Source organism: Gossypium arboreum, chromosome 8, assembly GCF_025698485.1.
Source record: "Gossypium arboreum isolate Shixiya-1 chromosome 8, ASM2569848v2, whole genome shotgun sequence".
NCBI lineage: Eukaryota > Viridiplantae > Streptophyta > Magnoliopsida > Malvales > Malvaceae > Gossypium > Gossypium arboreum.
The window spans coordinates 43,979,473-43,994,180 of NC_069077.1; the positions used below are offsets into that span (position 1 = coordinate 43,979,473).

Genomic DNA, 14,708 nt, shown 5'->3' on the forward strand with positions numbered 1-14,708 from the left:
TAAATAGAATTAAAATTATAATAAAATGTTAATAAGTGTAAAGAAGATGTAAGTTCGAATATTAAAAACAACATTATTAAGATAGACAATCATGAATCACAAACATAAATAATAAAATTGATAAAGAAGTTATCAAATAAATAAAATATTTTTTGAGATTATAAACACAAGTATGATCACAATTACAAATACAAATAATCCTTATCCAAATAATTATATTGAAATATGATTCAACATATCAATAAACCAAAACAAATCTACACATATTAAGAATTAAACCAAAATAACCATACTTGATTTACCTAAAGTAACATTTTACCATCACAACTCATTGAGTTAGGAAATGAAAAGAAAGTAGCTTGAAATAGGTTCACAAAAATGTAGATCAATCAACAATCTCAATGCAATCATCAAACCGCTCGATTATTAAACTATAAGGGATTTAATAGAATATTCAGTTCACAACATTATCTTCTCCATTTTATGTGACATATGCTGATCAAAACAGTCTAATAAAACCCCATTTTAGGGGTTTTTTTTCTTTAACAAATGCAAATAATGTGTTTAACACAGACAGACAAACAACTTAACTACTTGGAAGTTTTGAGAAGATGAGTAAGATCAAAAAGGATTTGGTGAACGGAAGGCCTTGTCTCTGGCAAGCTGCTGGTGCATGCCAAAGCAATCTCCAATACCTTCAAAGCTTGCTTCCGTTCTTTCCCTTTCATATGAAACTCGAAGAATGGAATGTCACCCTGTTTTATGCTTTCCTTCAGTTTAACTATGCAGTCCATGTAACTTAGGTCCTGCACAGCCCCTAGCATGTCCAGTAACACCATCCCGAAATTAAAAACATCACTCTTTTGGCTCAAATTCTCACAGTAAATATTATGAGTTGTTGCGCGTTTTTCTTTGGTATCGCAATCTTCGACGCAGTCGGCCAACTGAACGAACCCATAATCTGATAACCGAGCGGTGAGGTCGATGTTTATCATGATGTTGGAGGATTTTATGTTTCCATGAACGTTCATTTTCATGTTCTTTACTGTTTCTGGGGATTGTCCGTGGATGAAACTTATTGCTCTTGCAATCGATTCTATTATTATCACACGTTCATTCCAATTCAAGGCAGTTTGGCCTCGCCTCCCACCTTCATTATCAATTACAACATCGTATAAACATAAAACATCATGCTAAAGCTGATATATTTTAATTTTCTTAATTTTAGCTTTTAGATTTTTTCAAAATTTTAAATTTTAATCTTAATCTAAAACTTAAATTCAAATGCTATCATTAGTCTCTAATGTGTGGAAGATTAGGATTTTAACCCTTATCCTCCAATTTAATCATGTTTAATCTTTATATTTCTTAAATTTTGAAATTTTAGTTTATAGACTTGAAAGATAGTCATTAAATCTATTAACTAAAATGATATAATATTTTCTGTAAATATTATATAAAAATTATAAGTTAATATGTAATATGATAATATATTTATCATATAAAATTATAAAACTAACATAATTTAACTTAATAAATTTGTCATGTTTAGTTTCATTGTATTAAAATTTTAAAATTCAAATATATAAATTAAATCCTTTAACTTAGAACGAGAACTAAAAGCAAAATTTGACCTAAACAAAAACTAGTGTTAGGCGGAGAACCGATTAAGAGGCAATTCTTATGCAATCGTATTGATGAGAATTGAGAGCTAAGGTTGCATGAAGGAATTGAGAGAAGTCACCTGAAAGAAGGTCAGCTAAGCTTCCCATGGGATAGTAATCCGAAACAACAAGCTTGATCCTCTTGGCATATAAGTAAGCAGTGATGGGAACGAGGTAGTCGCAGTTGTTGCAAACCTGAGCCAACTTCTCCACTCTCCTGCCGAACTCACTCTTCCTCACTATTACCTTCCGGAACCTCTTTAGGGTGCAAAGTCTAGCATTGGATAACACCACTTTTTCAGTCAATCCCCTGGTGTTCTCTCCCATCACACTCACCGATGTCCTCAAAACCTCCTTCAGGGACAGTGATGGCCCATTGTTTTCACAAGGAATTAATGGTAAGTCATCTATAAATCCTACGATGCAATCATCGTATTCGGAGATGGACCCTGACCTGCTGTTTTCACCGTACTCTTTAAAACTCCTTTTGGGTTTTGTAAAGGCTCTTGACAACATTTTTTTTGTAGTGGGAGATGAAAGGGAAATGGTGATTCTTGGAAAACAGGTTATGGAGTTGGGTGGATCCAGATTTTGGCTGGTTTACGTTGGTTTTACATGATGTGTTTTTTTTTTTCATTGGAAACATCGAATCCGGAGCGGTGATACTTTGTTTTGGCATTTTATGGATTCATTTAATCCAAGGAATAACCATGGAAATTCTCTTCGATTCTGGTTAGAAACAATCTTAGTTTCCTTTTGTTTCGTTCTGGGATTTCATGTAGTGAAAGTCTTGGTCTGGTTAATAGGCTCTTCGTTCGGATTCTTATTCCTTATCACTAAGAAGTTGGTGGAAGATCATGAAAGCTTCACATGAAGTAATTAACATTCTTTTCAATTGGTAATAGCCAGTCCAGAGAAGAAAATCTATTATGTTATTATAATTTTTATATCTTGAATTTAATCCTTTTTCTTATTTCAATATTTAAACTTATGTAGATATCGCTTCATTTCATCATTTGAAATTTAAAATTATTTTTTTTTAAATTTAATATAATTCTTTTAAATTTTCAATGGCAGCTTGGCGCATCATAGAGTTTCATGTCTTTACTCTGTTGCAAAATTTAAGTATAGAAATGGACGTAATTGTCAAAAGTAACTACAAAAATTTTTTAGAAAATGTCAAAATAGATTTAACTGACAAATTTTAGAGACAAAAATTACAAAATATATAACAAATGTTCATAGTTCCTTTGTAATTGAGAATTGACATAGGGTAAACATTTTGCTCATATGAGAAATTTTTTATTAGAAGAATCCTCTTCTATTCCCATAAATTAATTGACTTGAAGCTCTAAGATAGGATGACCGAAAAAAAATTCTTCTTTTGGGGGAAGAAAGATGTTTACTAAAACTGTTCTTAAAAGCAATTCCAAGGTATGCACTGCTTTCTATTCCCGAAATCTCTTTGCGATAAGATAAATAAAGGTAATAAGAAGGTTTTGGTGGCACAACAATGATGAAGGAAAAAGAATACCTTTGTTCAAATGGAACAAAGTTTGTCAACCAAAAAGTAGAGGGGGTTTTGGGATTTGCATTTCTTTGACCTTACTCTATTAGAAAAACAAGGATGGCGTCTCATTCACAATAACTCACTTTGCCATAAAGTCTTTAAAGCTAGATACTTTCTGAATTGTTCCTTTATGGAAGCAAGTATTGGTTGCAACCCCTCTATCCTTTGGAGAAGCATTTGGAGCAGCAAAGCTATTCTTCATAAAGGTGCTAGATGGCGGATAGGAAATGGTCTCACCACACAAATTAAAGAAGATGTTTGGATTCCAGCCCAATTAAATTCCTTGGCTCAATCCCCTTGTACCAACTTCAACGAAGAATCTAAGGTTTGTGAACTCATTGATGCAAGCCGAATGGTTTGTAAGGAGAACCGTATTAAGAAGGATTTCTCCAAAGAGAAACCAAAGGTAATTTGCAAGATTCCATTGGTGAACCAGAATGCTAAAGATAAACTGATCTGAAACTGGAATGCTGATGGGAATTACTCAGTTCCAAGTGGGTATAGCAAACGTTTGCTTCAATCGGCTGACGAGTTGGGACCTCATAAAATTGCATGGAAGCAAAGCGAAGATGAGCAAGAAAATCAAGATCTTCTGTTGGAGAGTGTGCAATAATATTCTCCCCTCAGGTTGTGCTTTGAATGCACGAATACAAGGGGCGAGTTTTGCTTGTTTAAGATATTATGAATGCCCTATTGCGAGAGTGGCCTTAAGTGGATTTTCAAATCAGATATGCAATGGGGACGTGAATAATGGGGTGCATTGGATTGAAATTGCAACTCGGAATTGAAGGAAGACGATTTTGACAGGTTCCTTAATTTTTATTTGGACATTAAATGCTTCTTTTTTTCGCAATTGCAATGATATCGATGGAAGAATTGTTGAAAGTGCTAAGAATTGCTACAAGGATTTCACTAAAGCAAAAGAAGTGATGGTTGTTCACCTTGCTGCCAATGTAGAAGCCCAACCTCCAATCTTATTAAGGTCAACTTCGATGCTAGTTTTAAGGCATCAAACAACAATGGAGGGGTGGGAGTTGTGTTAAGGATTTGTGGTCGGTGCAGCAGCTTTGTAATTGCCAATTGCAGCAAACGCTGCTACTGCGGAAGCCATTGCAGCTTTTAGAGCCGTTGAAACAACTATGGACATGAGATTTTCCTATGTTATTTTTGAAGGAGATGCAAGAGTGATTATGAAAGAATTGATTAGTAAAGAAGAAGACTTCTCCGAGATTGGACAAATTCTTGACAAGGCCAAATCCTTGCTATAACAGTTTGCTAAGTTTCGTATCAACCATACGCGACGAGAAGGCAACAAGGCTGCCCATGAGCAATACTCTTGATAATGATTTGTATTGGATTAAGGACTATCCTGCTTGAATTCACCAAGTTATTTTGACTGATGCTGTCAATCACTAATGAAATGTCTGATGTTAACATTTAAAAAAAAAAAAAAAACTGTGCCCTTTGTTTTTCCGTTGCTTAATTCAAATGCTAGCGAGGCCCAATTTATATATAAGTAGTTAAAATACTTACTAAATCTAACTAGGTAGGGACCCACGGATCCCTTGAGCCTAAAGTTAAATCCCACCCAACTCAACCTAACCCAATTAACTTTTTGGCTTGTATTTATTTTTACGTAGAAGTATTTATAGGTTATTTCAAGTCATTTTACTATATATTTATAAATGGTTATCTTTTAATTATGTTTATATTTTTTTAAATTTGAAATTTTACATTATTTTAATTTAATATTTAATATTTTTATATTTTTATTTATTAAATTTTTATATATAATCAAAACATTTTTTATGTTTACATTATAAGTCTTATATATTATTATATATTTAATTTTTATGTGTTATAAATTATATTATATATATAACGTAATATAAAATATTATAAACTTAAAATAGGCGGATCTAGCTTGAATCCTAAATATTCAAGCTCGAGTCCCAGCCCGAGCCCTAATCATATTTTAAACAGCTAAGCTTTTTGCTCAAACTTATTTTTTGAGCCTACTATTTTTGCACAAATCCTTCCAAATTTTGGGCGGACATTCGAGCTTAGATAGATAGATGAGTAAATCTAGTTTTATGGAGAATAATTTAAGGAAAACATTTTCCTAATATTGTTTTTAATAATATTTTATAATTTTAAATTTTTATTTTTAAGAATATTAAAATATTGATATAAAGTATTATAAATTTTAACGTGGTTAATATTATAATTTTTAATTTTATTAAACATACATGTTTATATGTAATAATCTAATTAACTATTTTAATAAATTTATATGATATTATAATTTTATTTGAAAATGAATTTTAAATTTTTGAAGAAAATAAATTTTAAATTTAATAAATTTAAATTTTAAGTAATGTTCTTAATATTTTATTAAAAACATTTGCATATATTTTAATAATAAACATTTATATTATAAATTATGAATATTTTAATTATATAAATATGAGTATTTGTTTAAATCATGCTTAATTTCATTCACCCAGTGGATACAACTGTCCACTCTCATACTTTGGAATTAAGATTCAATTAGACATTGTTTTTATTAAGCTCGTGTTGTTATAAAATAAATAGAGATTGAAAGAATAAAGAACAAAGAAAATATGAAAGTAATAGAGAATGTACTTTATTGATAAAAAGGGATAATTACAATGCTTCATCAGAGTCTCTATTTATAGGCATAAGAAGTATAAAAGAAGTAAAGATCTAATCCTAATAACTATTAGAATTTAAAGTACATCAAAACTTTATCTTGATTATGATGGACATCTACTTTATAAGATATTCATAACACTCTCCCTTGGATGTCCATTTGGTAGATAATGTGTCTCATTAAAATCTTACTAGGAAAAACCTTGTAGGATAAAAACCTAATGAAGGAAAAAGAGTACACAATCTTCTATTACAAGCTACCTCATTAAAAACCTTTACCAGGAAAATCCAATGGGACAAAACCTTGGTTAAAGGAAAAAGAGTACAACTTGTTTTAGACTCCCCCTAATGGCAAATTACATTACATCTTTGAGTTGACACATTCCAATCTTGTATAGTAGACTTTCAAATATTGAAGTTGGCAATGCGTTAGTAAAAAGATCTGCTAAATTATCACTAGATCGAATTTATTGAACATTTATATAACTTCTTTCATCAAGATCATGGGTGAAGAATAATTTTGGTGAAATATGTTTCGTTCTATCACCTTTAATATAATCACCCTTCAATTGAGCTATACATGTTGTATTATCTTCATATAAGATAGTTGGCATCTTTTCCTATAAAGGTAAATTACATATCTTCTGGATATGTTAGGTCAATAACCTTAGCCAAATACACTCTCGACTTATCTCATGCATTGCAATTATTTCTACATGATTTGAATAAGCAGTAGGTAATGTTTGATTTGTTGAACACCATGATATGACAGTGCCCCCACATGTAAATAAATATCCTGTTTGAGATCGACCTTTTATGTGGATCTGATAAGTATCCAACATCAGCATACCCAACTAAAAGAGATTTTGAATCATTTGAATAAAATAACCCCATAACAATTGCAACACCTCAAACCCGGCCCAGACGTTATGACCGGATCCGACATGCCACATCGAAGCGTTCAAAACATTTTATATTGTTGATCCAGAAAAACTTACTTAGTGTTTTAAAAGATAATTTCATTATAGGTTAAAGTGAATGGAAGCTGTGCACCAGGTAGGAAATCGGAAAAGATGTGGTGAGTCCATCGGACTGCTTAAGTACCAAGCCCCCTTTGAATCTAATCCTAGACATGCATACCGCCATTGCCACACCTTAACGTCATGGATATTTCTAGGAAACCGATTTGATTAAGTCATCTTTAGGAAAAGTGATTAATTTTGGAAAATACTTTCATTGCGGAAGCTTTGCTTGTTGTCGTGTTATTTTGAAATCAATTGTTGTTTTTGAAAACGTGCCCTAAAGCTATCCAATTTCAACAATTAAAATAAGTAATACCTATCTTAGTAATACATATTAAAACCATCAAAAATAATTAAGCGGCCTTATTACATTTAAAAACCCAAAACTTCAAACGTAAATAAAAGGATGTCCAGTTCACTAGAAGAAAATCAAACTTTCAGAACGGGTGGCCACTCCGAATTCCCTCACAGCTCCAAGCCCACTATGGTTGGAGATTTCCTGCATGGATGAAAATAAAAGGGTGAGTTTGAGGAAACTCAGTGTAAGGAAAACCCATTCAAAGCCCAAGTCACTCAAGCCTATTGGGCCTAAGCCCATTCAGTAACAATGGTATCGACCGAGCCCTTTTCAGACATAATAAACGGGCCTTAGCCCTTATTCAGATAACAAGATGGCCCATAGGCCTATTTCAAAATACATGCAACATCAAGAACATATGCAAGCCCATTTGGGGAGACTACTCAACCCACCAACCACTACACTCCACCCGCACCAGCCATACACTCCATGTGGGGAATAGCTCAACCCACCCAAATTTAACACTCCACAGCTTGCACCTTGCTTTGTCATTATCAAGAATTGAGGCAAAGCCTCCAAGACGTGGACAAGCCACTTTCAGACTTCCTCCGTCAATATCCCAAATCCCATGCATCGATAATAACAACATGGCATGCAAGAAATAACAACAATCAAACATGCATTTAGGTTAATTTAACCCTAAGGGTATTTCGGTAATTTATCTCCTAGGGGTAGAACTGTAAATTTTCCACTTTTAAAGGTATTTCAGTAATTTATCTATTTTAGGGTTTTTCATGCACATTCCTACCTTTCACGTACTAACAGAATCACTACCGAGGGTTCTTACCGAATTAGGCCCGTTGGCCTATCATTCCAATTTTGGCCCATTAAGCCCAAAAATATAGAGGGCACAGAAATCATGCACTTTGTAGTCCAAACATTGCAGCTTACCAAAAACATTAATCGATTTACCTCACGAGCATTCGCACACTCGCAAATCTACAAAATACCGGTTTTCGGGTTCAGCTTTTCGACTTTTGCCGATCTAGACTAAGAAAGAGGGTGTTAGTTACACACCTGTTTGCGACAATATGCTGACAAGATCCACACACGAACCGCCTACAATTGGATTACTAACACGTTAATCTAACTATTCAAATACAAACTACGATTAACCCCTTACAATATTCGCCAACCACACCTACATGATCATAGTAAGCTTATAAGAAATCAATAAGCAACTCATTAACAAATTTTTGTCAATGTTTACCACATAATCATAATTTCACCGCAAGTCGTCTTCCCGAGCAACAGTCACTAAATTATTTATAATGAAGTTACGAAACTCCAAATCAAGTTCCGTTAATTTTCCCTGAAAATAGACTCATATATCTTCTATCCATAAAATTTTCAGAATTTTTGGTATGGCCAATCAATACCAGATTTTTCTTAAAGTTTCTCATGTTTCACTATTTGACTAATCGACCACTCTTCATTACTTAATCAAATTTCTCATTGTACGTAATTCAAAATATGTTCTAGTTTATTCCATTTAATTACATAATTTATGCAGCTTCTAACTCATCTCCCACAATTTATGGTGATTTTCCAAAGTCACGTTATCGTCATTGTCCCAAGCGATTTATTACCAAATCACTCTTTCACACCTAACTTGCATGCTTGTTATTTAAACATGTATATCACCAATTAATCATCACATATCTATGATTTTACTTAAGTATAATCTCCATTTCATCATTTTAAAGCACAACATGTTAGCTGATTTTTCCCTTTAACATCTAAGGCACATGCATGCTCATTTGTTTGGCTCAACTTCACCTATCTTCCATTTTTCATCAAAAGAACATGAAACAACAACCATTTCCTTCATTTTAATTCATGACTAAATGCTCACAACACAACTAAAAATCAAAATATACTTCAAGAGTTAAGGTAGAATCAAGAAGAACTCATGAACCTCAAAATAGAAGCAAGGTACCAAGAACTTACCTTCAATTTTCCTCCTCTTAATGACCGAATACTCAAGAGCTTTCTCCTCTCCTTTTTCTTCTCTAACTTTCAGCTATGATGAACAATGATGGACAAAATTTGTTCTTTTCACCCCTTTTTCTTTTAATAAAACTTCATATTTCATCCATTTAATTCTTTAATACAAAAGACATGAAATTCTTATCATGAAACATTTACCTAACCCATTATCATGAAACATTTACCTAACCCATTATCATGGAACATTTACCTAACCTATTATCAATTTGTATCAATTTGTACCATAAATTATGGATATCAAGTGCTCATATTGTCTACAACAACATGATGGCTAGCCACTTCATGTAAAATGGGAGGTTTGTCATGCAAATCCTCCTATTTTGCACTCCTATTTATTTGGCCACTTCAATTTAGCCTATAGCATTTTCAAACATTTTCACATAGGTTTTATTTCATAATTTCACCCTCTTTTTCTTATGGAACAAAAATTAACTAAAATTGTCGAGTTCTATCTTAAGTTTAGGCTTTCTAGAGGCCCACTAACATAATTAAACCTATTCCAACATTCACAGGATTCCCGAAAATTGGGGCGTTACAACAATGGCCCATCTGAGATATCTAAATACATATTTAATTCCATTCCAATGTCTACGTGTTGGAGAAGAACTAAATCTTGCTAATAAGTTTACAATGAAAGTTATATCAAGTCTTGTGTTGTCTGCAAGATACATCAATAACCCTATGACACTTAGATATGGTACTTCAGGACCAAAAAACTCTTCATCATTCTTGCAAGAATAAAATTGATCTTTATTCAGATCTAATGATCACACAACTATCAGAGTACTTAATTGGTGTGCTTTATCCATGTAAAATTTCTTTAATATCTTTTCTATATAAGTTGATTAATGAACATGAATTTCATCTTTTAAATGTTTGATTTGTCAGCCAAGATAAAATTTTGTTTTTCCAAGATCTTTCATCTCAAATTCTTTCTTTAAACAATTTATTATATTTTGAAGCTCTTCAGGAGTTTCAATAATATTTAGATCATTAACATAAATAACAATTATCATAAAATCTGATCCAAACCTTTTTATAAAGACACATAGACAAATTGGATCGTTTTTGCAGCCTTCTTTTAACAAGTATTCACTAAGACGATTGTACCACATATGTCCAGATTGTTTTAATCTATATAAACTTTTTTTTTAATTTGATTGAGCAATCTTCTCAAGAAACTTTATATCTTTCTGGAATTGTAAATCCTTCTGGGATTTTCATATAAATTTCACTATCAAGTGTACCATATAAATAGGCTATAACAACATCCATTAGATGCATATCAAGTTTTTCACGTACTGCCAGACTAATAAGATATCTAAACTTGATTGCATCCACCACAGGAAAATATGCCTCGTCATAATCAATGTCAGGCCTTTTGCAAAAATCCTTGTGTTACAAGTCGAGCTTTATATCTTACGACTTCATCAATTTCATTGTGCTTTCGCACACCCATTTATATCCTATTGGCTTTACACCTTTAGGTATTTGGACTACAAGTCCAAAAACTTCACGTTTAGAAAGTGAATTCAATTCTGCTTGAATTGCATCTTTCCATTTTGGTCAATCTTTTCTATTTTTACATTCTTTAGTAGATTTAGGCTTAGGATCCTCATTTGCTTTTGTTATTTCAATAGCAACATTATAAGCAAAATTGTTATTGACAACTACATTTTTTTTATTCCATCTTTTTTCTCGTATTGACATAACTTATCGAGATATCTTTATTTTCATCATTTCCAAATTTTCACTTTTACGTACCTGAATCTCTTCTTAAGTTTTTATAATTAGTTATGTCATCGGTCTCTTCAGGAACCCCTGCCTCCACTATATAACCATCTTGAATGTTTACTTCTTTTCTTTTACAAGGATTTTTATCTTTGGAACCAACCAATCTTCCATGCTTCAGGCATGGATTACTTTCTTTTGCACTAACAGCTTTCCCTATTAGGACATCAATTCATATTGAAGCATTTTCAATTGGTATGTGAGATTTAATGAATTTGGCAGTTGATTTGTAAAATAAATTATCTATTGAACTTCTGGTTTACGTTGCTTTGTACAAGGATATTAGACTTTTATAATTCATTTCAAGTACTTTATTAATCCAGCTTTTTATTCCCTCCCCCTAATATTGGGGAAACTGACAACTCGTGTCATAACTAAATATCAAATTAATAGCTCAAAATTACCATAAGAAAACACATATAAATATACATTCTCAATCTCTTATTATGACCCATCTTTATGCACTGTGGTGGAGTAGTTGGAACATATATTGCACATCTAAAAATTGTAAGATGGGAAATATTTAGCTCTTGACAAAAAATCAATTGTAATAGGGAGTATTTAAAATTTATTGGCTTAATACGTACAACATGTAAATCAATACAACCTCATGCTGAAATAGAAAGTTTTGTTCTCATAAGTAATGATTTAGCTATTAGTTGGAGACTTTTGATAAACAATTTAGCTAAATCATTGTGTGTGTGAACATAAGCTGCAGGATGCTCAACTTTTATCTCAATTGACATGCAATAATCATTGAAAACTTGGGATGTAAACTCACCAACATTAGCAAGATGATTTTTTTTAATTGCTTAATCTGAAATTAATCATTTAAACAAACAATCTCGCAAACAACAGGTTGTGTGTTGATAACGCATGTGATTATTTTGTATATGTATCTACCAAAATCATATAATATCAAAACCATCCACATGGTGGATGAATGGGCTCGTATTCATTTCAGAAATGCAAGACATTAAATCACAACTTTAACTAGTGGGTTTTTAAGAATCAATTTTCATTGAGAACAAGCAACAAATGAGAATTCTTTAAATTAAAAAATCTTTTGGTTCTTTAATGAATGTCTATATGAATTCTCAATTAATTTTCACATCATATATGATCCAAGATGGTCTAACTAGTCACACCAAGTAGTAAATACATTTGTACTAGTAAATTTCTGATTTACTTTAACATTGGTTTCAATTGTACTAAATTGTAACAAATTGATAATTTTATTATCATTCCTTTTAATTTGTATCCACATATAAGTACTATTGTGACATTTACTACTGGAAATGTCTAAATCAATGTGAACTCTATAATGCCACTAAGTTAATAAATATAATTTCTAAATAATTATATGCAGTATTTGCTTCAGGGAATATGCCAAAATCTTAAAATGCCCAAAAATCTATTAATAGCAAACTTTGATAGTGGATCTTATTTTGCAGATGTACAATAGGTACATAATCAATGACTTTTCATACATAAGTTTTTTCTTTTGCAAGTTCTTATCACAAATATTTTACCATATAATTTTAATTGAGAACTTATTCTGAATACTGTAAAGTTATATTCATAGTTTTTTAAAAAAAATTGCAACTTTAGGTGCATCCAACCATAATAAGCTTTAGATAGAATTACCATACTCTATTACTTATAAGTAGATTTTTCACAGTCAATTATTTTGCTTTCAACCCTTTAATGGGGATGATGACAAAAGAAAATCACAAAGATTATAAAATAAATATAAATTAATAACCTAATCCCTTTTTTTATTCATATGAAATATAATATTTTCCTCAGTCACAATCTCAATATGAGATCCATTACAAATATCTTTTAGAAGTAATGCATTAACTATCACAAATTTTGTGCTTTTTAGATATTGATATATTATCTCTTCTGAAGCTTTCAGCTAATTTTGTACTATCAAATATTGGAATAATATTTGTTTGTTTCAGTATCAAATGAGATAAATATTTTCTATCTATAATGATAGAATTCTTTATTACATTTTCATATCATTCCTCAAAGAATATTAACAGAAACAAAATATTTGGGTACACGCCACATATGTGGCCAATAATATTTCATATCACATTGATAACATAAGTTATCTTTACCCTTTGAAAAGTTATCTCGAGAACTCTCATTGTTCTCTTATTTATTACTATGTTCCCACTTTTAGTGGTCCATAATTATATCTTTTATTATCTTTATATTTGCATTCACTTTAAGGAATGTAACAAATCCGGTAGGGCAGACTTCTAAACACCTCTATTGATTTTTTATTTCATAATTACCATCGTAAAAATGGGTGAATTTTGAATCAGAATCTATTCATTCATGTTGTCATGAATATTCTCCAATTATAATAAACATGATATAATAAATAAAACATAGTAAAATATACCTGAAGATCTTTAACATCATCGTCATCACATTGACTATTGTCACGAGAACAAATCTATTCTTTACACATGCTTGTACAATAAATCAAAGATCGAGAATAAGAACCATAATCCATTCTGAGTTTGAATATTTCAACATCTTGAAGATGAAATTGTAAGGGTGAAAGTTTAAGGTGAAAAGAAATTTGATTTGTGAGACGACTTCAAAAGATTTTGGAAAAAATAGAGAATCATCATGCTAAAAACATGTTATAAAATAAAGAGAGATGGAGAGAATAAAGAAAAAAGAAAATATGAAAGCAATAGAGAATGTACTTTATTGATAAAAAGGGATTATTACAATGTTTCATCGTAGTCTCTATTTATAGGCATAAGAAGTATAAAAGAAGTAAAGATCTAATTCTAATAATTATAAGAATTTCAAGTAAATCAAAATTTTATCTTGATCATGATGGACATCCACTTAATAAGATATTCATAACATATAAAATATATTAATTATTATATAAAAATTATTCGATATATATGAAAACATAAAATGAAATTAAGAAGAAATTACAAATAAAACTAAATTTTATAAATAAAAAACTTTGAACAAAATTAGAAAATTCTAAAAATAAAACCCATTTTAAAAAAGAAATACTACTTGCTTACCTCATTTTTAAAAAGACTTAGTCTTTCCAAATACAAGTTTGTTCAAACTAGATAATATTTTTTTATATATTTGACATTTATAAATACCAAACCACAGAGAAAATATATTAAGAGAAAAGGATGAACGAAAAGTCCAGACAGCCATTTAATTGACGTAAATATTTAATGGTGGTATAAATCATTTTGACGTAAATTAATTTTTAAAATTTTTATTTTATATAACAAATTTTAATTATTTAATAAATATTAATGTATACAATATTTTAGATTGATACTATAAAGAAATCTAATAATTTTAAAATTTATATAAATAAATTTAACAGTTGAATCACTCGTACAAAATGTAAAACAAAATAATTTTACATGATCTATTTATGTTATTCTATATTTTCATTCAACTGAACTAAAATAAAGCAACTTCAATAAAATTAAAGAATAAATAAATAAATAAATAATATGCGTGAGTAGCAATCTACCAAAAGATTATTACTCTCATCAAAATAGATAATACTATAAAATTGAATATTACAATTGCAATCGATTCTTATT

General features: G+C 30.7%; 1 long non-coding RNA gene across 1 annotated transcript; it reads right to left on the bottom strand.

The window, feature by feature from the left end:
- Positions 1-7,235: 7,235 nt before the first annotated feature.
- LOC128296408 (uncharacterized) lies at positions 7,236-8,391 on the bottom strand. The gene is made up of 2 exons (XR_008287028.1): positions 8,305-8,391; positions 7,236-7,428 (listed from the first exon to the last, which is right to left on the bottom strand). It is a non-coding gene; the product is annotated as an uncharacterized LOC128296408 (long non-coding RNA).
- Positions 8,392-14,708: the final 6,317 nt, after the last annotated feature.